Source organism: Rhipicephalus sanguineus, chromosome 7 (genome assembly GCF_013339695.2).
Source record: "Rhipicephalus sanguineus isolate Rsan-2018 chromosome 7, BIME_Rsan_1.4, whole genome shotgun sequence".
Taxonomy (NCBI): domain Eukaryota; kingdom Metazoa; phylum Arthropoda; class Arachnida; order Ixodida; family Ixodidae; genus Rhipicephalus; species Rhipicephalus sanguineus.
In genome coordinates this window covers 114,936,428-114,944,931 of record NC_051182.1, presented here as the reverse complement: position 1 = coordinate 114,944,931, position 8,504 = coordinate 114,936,428, and the positions used below count along the sequence as shown (strand labels likewise).

General features: G+C 45.2%; 1 long non-coding RNA gene across 2 annotated transcripts in view; it reads left to right on the top strand.

Annotated features, from left to right (window-relative positions):
• Window positions 1-8,277, top strand: part of LOC119399772 (uncharacterized) — an 8,892-nt gene extending 615 nt beyond the window's left edge. Inside the window, exons 1-3 of one of the 2 annotated variants that reach the window (XR_005184955.2) lie at window positions 2,298-2,552; window positions 2,623-2,719; window positions 8,118-8,277. This is a non-coding gene — a long non-coding RNA (uncharacterized LOC119399772). Of the gene's footprint in view, window positions 1-2,297; window positions 2,553-2,622; window positions 2,720-8,117 lie in introns of those variants that run through there. The other variant, XR_007416919.1, reaches the window with a different exon arrangement.
• Window positions 8,278-8,504: the final 227 nt, after the last annotated feature.

Sequence of the window (8,504 nt, the reverse complement as noted above, 5' to 3'; positions counted from 1 at the left end):
AAACAACGCTCTGGAGGATGGAATCAGGACGAGCTCGTTTCACGTAGTTCACGATTTGTAGTGCCCTTTCCGCCCTGTTGAGGTCGTCGCGGGAGCTGCGCCATAAGTTTGGTCTTGTGTGCTTGGCCATGGGCATTACCCATCAAGTCGCTGAAACCGTATGTTCGCTGAGGTGGTTCTCTTTTTATGAAGCTCTAGAAGATACTTCGGACAAACTGGCGCGCCAATTTTGTCATTCTTGAGAAGCGACGAAGCCAAGGTAACGAAGTGTGAGAAGCTCAAGAGTCTTATTTCATCACCTGAAGCTGTGCACGACTTGCTCGTTAAGGTGAGGTTTCTGAAGACCAATTCGTGTGCCGTGCTCTCAATCGTCAAGGAACTTGAGGCAGAGAGTACCCTGGTACACCAACTTTATCCCGTACTGGGGGTTCGTTTGCACGCACTCATCAGTCAATGGCTTGATCCAACCGAGGTCTTCGCATGGGATGTCACAGGTCTGTTGGACCTCCTTGACGAGACTGACCGCTTAATGACTGTTGCAGACTTTCACGGATACTACGCTGCTGTCGCCGAAGGGTGGAGACAGACATCTGAGAGGAACCTGTGCGATCAACTACATTACAACAAAGAATCGTTTTGGTACTGTGTTCAAATTGTGAATACAAATGTGAAGCATGAGCTGCCCTGCGTGCTCGAAACCTATGCGCCTATTTTTTAATTAGTGCTCCTTGAAACTGACGACATGAGCCAGCTCCTGAGTGATTTTGCGAACTATCAGTGCTATGAAATATGTAACATTGTTGAACCCCTGTCGTTTTGGAGACTTCACAATTTCCAGTGGCCAGTGCTTTCCCGCTGTGCGTTGTGTCTTCTGGCGCTTCCTGTTTCTAGTGCTAACGTTGAAAAGGCATTTTGAAAGCTCAGTCATCAAGTGAAAGGAGCGCGCTTCGATCACTGACAGCAACCTCGCAAAGTATGCTTGCGTGTTTTACCATAAGCTCTAAGCATAAGGTTGTTATACGCACAAATACAGGTATTTTGTGTTCAAGTATTTCGCTTGTGCGTATATGTTTGTGTCCATTCAAACCTTCTAGAAAAAAAGATGTACTTCATGTGTTTTGATGTTTTAGTATTCAGATATGAATGGATTTAAGATTTTGAGGTTTCGAGAATAATACAAATCTCCGAATATCGGAGAATTGGAGATTTACGAGAAATAAACTCTGTTAAACGCCAAACTTCCGTCAAAAATATAAACTTCGATAAACACCCGCCGATTATTTAAGAAAAATAAACACCGAAAACACTGAGCTCTACAAGATATTCACTTAAGAGGGTGTTGAGGCGAGCTCGTTGGCACGGAATCATTAGAATGCAGCGCTAAAAACATAAAACACACGGGGCGAGAACGAGGACAGGCACTGGGAACGAGGACAGCGCCCGTGCTCGTTCTCGCCCCTTGTGTTTGTGTTCTTTAAGCGCTGCATTCTAAAAGATATTCACAGTGAACATCAACACACATTCGCACCACACATTTCACGATGGACGAGCCAGGCCACCGCTATGGCTGAATATCACGAAAGCAAATCCTAATCCACATTTGCACTTTCTGTATACACACACACAAACACGAATCACATTTGCGGCTTCTCAGACGTGCGCTTTTCGTGTGATGCTCACGGGAAATACACACACACACGCACGCACGGGCGCGCACGCTCCATTCATTCATAACTTCGGGCTAAGCACGAGTATCGTGCTGCACGAACACAACACAAACACGCATGACATTTGCGGCTTCGCAGACGTTGCATTTTGGTTTTTGATGCTTGCTGCTGCGTTCGATTTAGGAATGCAGGTGGTAGCAGGTGGTGCTCTTGGGGAATTACGCGCAACATACACAGCCACCATTCTTTCGGAACTTCGGGCTAAGCACGGGGATTATGCTGCACAAACACAACAACGGCGTACCGTACGAAGACTGCTGTAACGATCATCGTACAATCGCGTATGCAACGACTACGAACAGCTGTTGCCCCGTCAACATAGTGCTGTCCTTAAAGTGACGGCGGTGACGGGCCTCCTCACCTAGTTTTATAATTACTTCGGTTACTTGTGCCTATAAATTACAAACCACTCGTGCTATTCGCTCCTGTTGATGAAAAGTTAACAGTATAATGACGATTTAAACAACAACATTAAAAACAATTTGTCATGTTTGCGGCTGTTACTTTTAACAAGCGGTAAAAATAGCGCTGCGCTTCTTCCTTTTTTTTTCCCGCGCCCCATGGAGGAAAAAAAAAATGGCTCCACACTTTTGTGTTCCTTCACGCAGCAACGTGATCGGCGTGTTTTCGATGATCTCGACGCTCAGCAAGATCCATTGTGCAGTGTTAAGTTCAGAAATGTTTTCCTCATCGTATGCAGCAGTGAATTCTCTTGTGCGCTTCGTCGTTTCCGCCCGCTGGATATCGACGATTTTGACAAAGAACTCTACGAAGTCTTGCGGGCTGGCGAGGAAAACGGCAGCACCCACTTACTGCACATGAGCCGTGAGTATTGCAGCATTACTTCACTTGTTTGTAAGCACCCCGTTAAGACAAAATTGTCCGCCGACTGCAGAAACTGAGGAAGGGATGGAGGAGGCGTGAGTCGAACAACAACCGACGTGTGCAGCGGAAACTCGGCGATGCTCAACTGGGACCGGGATCACGAAAAAGTGAGCTACGCTGTATGCTTTCTTTTTTAATGTAACGGAAAGCTTCATTGTGCGTTTTCGTTCCGAGTGGAGTGAGCCTTGGCGATACGCATAATGAAAATAAAGTAAAATGGTGTGCTGAAGAGATATTCGAGTTCGTAAGCATCATTCAGCAGCATTGCGAGATGCTTTCGCAATTAACCCCGCATTTCTTAGTCTTCTAATGATCGACAGCAGCATGTTCTCGTATCTTTCCTTTTTCTTTTTTTAGAGGAGCAGATAAGTTGTGCAACAATTCTGCTATGATACACACCCAACGAGCGTTCGGCTCCGCGCACTACAACCCGCTGGTCACTTCACTGAAGCAGTACGAACAGCCTGTTGCGTGCACTTTGTTTATTTACATTTCTGAGACTATGCTGATAATTGTATCATACCGTCACGTTTTTACCATTGCACATGTGAGGGTTTCACTCATTCACGTCATGATTATGTAAAGTGAAAGCTAATTGATTGCAATGATAAGGCCTGTCTTGAAGGCATGATTTCGATGCTGCATGTCAGCCTCTGGCACGATTGTAGGCTTTTGCACCTTCCTAGATCAAGTGCGTTACTAGGACAGTGACCTTGAAGTGCAGGTTAAACGCCTAACGAGATTATGCCAGAATTGATCAATTCCTTTGCCTCTTGAAATGAATGCACCAGCTATAGTTGCATTTGTTTGCACTATGAGGGAGTATCACACTGCTTCTGCAACGTTGTGACTAGCTCAGTACCTTTGTTTTGTCATTTTGTGGTAATGGTCATAGTGAATAAATTTTCCTTTCCTGCTAAGTTTTTCTTATCCTGTTTTGTGTTGAGAGGCTTTCACGCAGTGTCAATTCTTGCGGCAGTTGCTTAATTTTCATTTTACAGTTGCCTCCGATTAACTTATGCCTGGGTGGTGCTCTGAAAAAGTCCTGCCCTGATGCCTTGAAGCGTAGTTTTGACGCGCAAGTAGGCCAGCTCGAAAAGGCCGATTACCCTAATACATTGCTCTCCGCTGTCGCCGAAAGGGTACTGAAGCAGGTTCGGCAAGGAGACGATTGCAAAGAGCATGGAAACACCAACGAAAAGCGCTTCGTTGGTGTTTTCTTCGTTTTCGTTTTATTTGCACCTCATTTAAATGTGATTCACACCAATTGTGCCTTGGAACTGACTGCTGCTTCGGTATCTTATGTTCGTCTCTTCAGCAGAGCTGAACTTTGTCGGAGAAATTCCATTCCCTACTGAGCGCACGACATCCGTGGGTCGTATTTCAGCCGCGTTTCTTAGATGCATGCGGCATAAGCATTGTGAATGGTGAGTGTACCGCTTCCTTGTCATAATTTACATGAATAGCCTGTACAACGAAAAGTGAAAGCAGCAAAAATCTAAAACGACAGTGCTGCTTTGGAGTACTTTGCTCAAGACATCACATGAAGCGTGGATGGTGAGAGAGCATGTGGGGGTATCTCATTGATTGCATGCCTTTTAAAAAGGTTCTAGCTTGAAATGAAGGCAAGGAGACAATATTACTGCTCCTCCGAGGGTTGCCGACATGGTGAAAGAAAGACGTTGAAGCGAGGTTGCTTGTGCTTCTGCATCTGAGGCTTCCACCTGTGAATTTAAGGCTCAATAATTTTGAAGCACTTTCATTTGTTGGTTTACTAATTGACTAGGAAGTTATCATATGCCTCCGTCTTCAAGAAATGTGCTTGTTTTTTAGTGATTAGAATAGTGATTTAGAACTGCCAAGCAAAATGAAGTTGTCTTCGATAACGCTTGTCCTCATGTTTCTGATGCGAAAACATGCACATCCCTTGAGAAAGAAGGCATGAGACATAATTCGTAAAGCAAGAAATTAAAGCACTTTAGAATAAATAATGATTAGCTACGCAGATGGAAGCTTCAGCTTACAAAGCAGCGGCACGCCCACTTCGACATCTTTCTTCCATCAACTCGGCCATCCTCGATAAACAATACTATCGTCTTCTTGCCACCGTTTCAAGCTAGAACCTTCTTAAAGCTACACAGTCAAAGATTATTCCCCATGTGCTCTCTCACCATCCACGCTGCATGCGATGCCTTTATCACAGTAATCGTAGGGTGGCGCCATCCTTTGAGATATTCACCACTTTCTCTCCATTAATTATACAGGCTATCCGTGTAAAGTATGACAAAGACGCAGTATACTCGTCATTCTCAATGCTTGCTACATGGTTCCAAGGTATGCGGCCTAAAGATAACCCATGGACGCTGCGTGCCCATGCTCAGTTGGGGATGCGATCCCCAAAACAATTCATCACTGCCGAAGAACAGAGCGTGAGATACCTAAGCAGCAGTCGACTGTGATGCACAATTGCGAAAGTCACAATTAAGCGAGCTGCGTATAAAAATAGAAGTTTATCGCCAGTGTTTAGGTACTTATATTATATAATTATATATTTCAAAGTGAACCATCTGAAACTTTGTTGGCGGCGCTTCAAAAAGCCGAAGCATGTAAAAACGTGAAAAACACAAAGCAGCATAAGATCTTAGCACCCAAGTGGCTGCCGCCTCTTTCCATGGTCCCAAAGAAGTGTGCGGCACAGTGAAGTGGACTTATAGTCCAGCGTCCAGGGACACGGTGGACGCTCAATATAAAACTAGCTTATCTTGCCTAAAACAAATCACTTCGATTAGACTATCACAAATGAATCTTGCTGGTTATACCCTTTCAAATGAGTGCAAGCATGCATTTTTTTTACTTGGATGGCTTCACCAATCTGCATGTGCCTGAACATGAGTCATTCCACACATTTTTGAGGCCCGTGTACTTAGATTTAGGTGCACGTTGAAGAACGCTCAGGTGGTCAAAATTTCCGGAGCCCTCCACTACGGAATCTCTCATAATCATATTGTGGTTTTGGGACGTTAAACACCATCAATTATTCCACACAGTTTTGTATGTCTACGCTTCTTTGTCTTCAAAACTACTGTGTCGTCAGCCTCTATACTTTTTTGACACCCTTACTGCCGACTGTCCAGCCATGTGATGTAGTTCTATTGTGTTTATAGACTTTGTTGAATTTTAAAAAAATTGTCGTAATAGACGCAGAATTGCCACATTGCTTCACCACAAATCACATTGTGAGGAGAGTAGTGGATCCTAAGGGGAGCGAATAAGAAAGTGCCATTGCTTTTCTAGCAAATAGCCGAGATCTGAAGGGCCCCTAAACCACCCAGACGTCCAAATGTAGTTGTGGTGGGGAAGTTGTGCACGAGTCTACAACGAACACGTAGCCGTAAAAATTTTTCTAAACGATGCTGTAGTAGCAGAGTTTGACGTGTTTGATGATCGAAACGCGGCTACCGATCCTTTCGCTCTTTCCTTCGCTACCCTCCGCTCGTCGGCTGGTCTCCTCTTCCAAAGCCGCTTTGCCCTCCTCGCCGAACGCCCCTTCCAGTCTCACTTGACATACCATCATAGCTGACGCACTCTTCAAAACAGCATGCACTTCCAGTCCGTTGCCGCGACCGCGACTCCGTCAGCTCCGTGCTTCTCGGCTAACTGCTGTTGTTGCCGTGCCGGCCCGTGCTCCTACGAATCATGCTGGTATGGACCCTGTGTTGCGCGCGCACGCCTTCAAGGGATCGCCAACGTGGTAGAAAACCGGAGCCAAACTCCTGCAGCAGGCGTGGGTCGTAATGGTAGTCTTCAGCAGCGAAGTGGCGCCCACAAACACGTACAACACTGTTGCGCTTTGATTGTGCTGTAACTCCGATGCGCTCAAGCCAGGCATTTCGCAAGGTGACATCACGAGGTAACACGTGTCGCATCTTTTCGTTTTTTCCAGTCGGCGCTTTTGCAGCCAAGCGCCGCACACCAATGCGTGAAAGCCATCGCAAAACACTGTCGGATTCAGTCCGCGCAGCTTATCAGCCCGCTAGGCGTGACTGTGCCTGTACGCTAGCGATTTGGCAGTTGCATTACTGGCTGCAGTTGCCGATTCGCAAGCGCGCGCACGCGGGCAACACGACGGAAGGAACAGCAAAGCGCGGGCAGCTGCTTGCAGACTAACCGGAAGTCGTAGGTTCTTGTTCGACCAATCACAGCATCGCCTGCATAGCGCATCACAGATTGAACACACGACGTCACACACGTCACTAGGCAAACCGGAAGGGCCCGGAGAGGTGAAGAAATTGTTTCTTGGGAATTTGTGGTGCACCCGCAGCTTGTAGCGCTGCCATGTGTGGCATCATTGATCATGACGGCATTCTGCACACGATGCGCGTGTTTACTTGAAACGTTTGAAAAGATATCGGAGGGTGGTTTAGGGGCCCTTTAAGGCGTTCAGTGTAGTATTGTATTGTTGAGAGATTTCCCAGCAACGTATGTTTTGCCCACCTCAGCAACATTGAAATCACTGCTAAGGACAAAAACGGACAGATGTTCAGCAGAGTGTGCACAGTAAATGTGCCTTTACATTTATCTTGTGCTGGTGCAATAGTTACAGACAATATTTCACCTAACAAACACCAACAATTTAAAAAAAAGTGCTTAACCACAACTCAATGAAACCAACAACATATGGTTTGCCATCATCTGGTGTTCGTTGGGTGCTCGGTTGCGTGGTTGCGCATCCAAGTCTACTTTCTTGTTTTATAGCGATACTTGCAAACATTAGCAAGGCTTTCGCTGCCTCGAAGTTTGCAATGGTGAATGCTAATGCATTAAGTGGTAGGTCTACAGTGTTTGTCAATTCAGCAAGAATATTGTTACACTGCTGTAATACGCATCTGCCGCAGCTTTTTGGTAATGTTTGGCTTTTATGGCTGTAGCATTTTCATTTAACAGTGCATATGGTTGGCATCTATGGGTCATCGGGGGTCATTGGGCTCACCAATCCTGGTTAGGCATTCCAGAGTGCATAGCACCAACTGTAGAAAGCCTAGCATCTTTTTGATTTCTAGGTCTGTAGTGTGCTTCGCCAATAATCTATGTACATACCTGTTTCTTAAGTTCATGCATATAATTGAACCTTTTCACTGATCAAACCATGCACTGCCGTGTACTTCTGCATTTCAGCCGACAGCACCAAAATGCAATAGCCTATGCACTTTCTGTGCTGAGACACCTTGAAACAGGCAAAATGCCCCTTGGTACATTAATAATGTGCTGCTCTTGTGTGTTGTGAGTGACCTATATAATTTCCTGGTTTACATTTTAATGTTTGTTGAGAATGCCACCGAGCAAGGACAGACTGCAGTGGTGGGGAAATGAGGGGTTGTTACCTGTAATATAATTTGGGATTATTTGACACCCGTGCCCTCCCACTCAATTGGTATGATGTACCTTTATGTGCATATTTTTTTTTTCGTCGAAGATAAGACTTGTGCTTGCTTCTTATATTCGCAGACACCTTTACCTCGAGGCGAAAAAGTGTCCCCTGCAGGACCTCCAGAAGAAACACCAGTCCCCGCAACGGTACCTTGCACAAGAATGTGCCAACCTGCACTATTAATCCAGCTAGGTTTTCATGGACATTTTCATTAATTTTATTGCCCTTGAAATTATTAAAGTGCTAATTTGTTTTAAAAATGAGTACGTGTCAACTTCACTTAAGAGGTTCCATGTAAATGTGCATGGGAAAGTGTGCAGATGTGTGCATTTTTAAAATCCAGTTGCTACCCTCAGCCCTGCATAGATAAACTTATTGCTAGTGAAGCTGCAAGAAATTTCTTTTCATTTGTTTTGCTCTATTACGTCCAAATACAGTCCTTAGAACATCTTTTTTTTTAGTTA